Source organism: Abramis brama, assembly GCF_963993115.1.
Source record: "Abramis brama genome assembly, chromosome: 4".
Classification (NCBI taxonomy): Eukaryota; Metazoa; Chordata; class Actinopteri; order Cypriniformes; family Leuciscidae; genus Abramis; species Abramis brama.
In genome coordinates this window covers 52,462,869-52,463,702 of record NC_139966.1, presented here as the reverse complement: position 1 = coordinate 52,463,702, position 834 = coordinate 52,462,869, and positions in this window count along the sequence as shown.

The following is an 834-nucleotide window of genomic DNA, read 5'->3' as shown; positions in this document are numbered from 1 at the left end:
TTATCTATGTTTTTTCTTTTTTTATTTACAATGTCTCGGTAACACTTTATTTTACAGTGTCCTTGTTACATGTTACATCATGGATTTACTATAGTAATAACTACAACTTTTGCATAGTTAAAATGGAGTATTAACAATAGAATTTTTAAACATGTCAACATTTTAATACATGAAGGTTTATTACATACTTTAAATAATAAAAAAGAAATCTACTTTTCAGTGCAACAAGATTCATGGAAAAGCCCAATCATTCAGTCACTGCTGAATTTACTGTTACTCATCCTATTTTCCTTCGGTGTTGCTTCCTATATAACCTAACCTGCAATAGACAGGAGGACATGCCAAAGCTGGAAAAGATGAGCTAAATAATTTGACAGTCGGCTAATTGGAAAGCTTCAGCACGAGTAGGCCAGTTTGACTGGACCCAGAAAGTTAGATCCTAAGAATTAACATAAATGTGAATTTTCAGTGAAAAAAAATAAAAAAATAAATCGGTTACACTTTATTTTAATGTTTCCCTGTTACAGTGTAATACATTGAAAAAATGACTGAGTAATAATAATAATAAACTACATATACTTACTATGGTTAGGGTAGGATTAAGGTTTGTTTAGGGTTAGTTGCATCACGTAATTATACCTAATGGCTTTTTTGCACATTAACACTTATAACACTTTTGACGACTCATGAGAATGCTGTAATGTGTGGCATAACAGTTCAGTTAATAGCTCCCAGGTTCATTTATATTCCACATCAATAAGAAATAGAAACATTTGCTCAAAACTGACATGCCTCTATGTCCACAAGGTGGCGCAATTGTTCCACAATCATTCC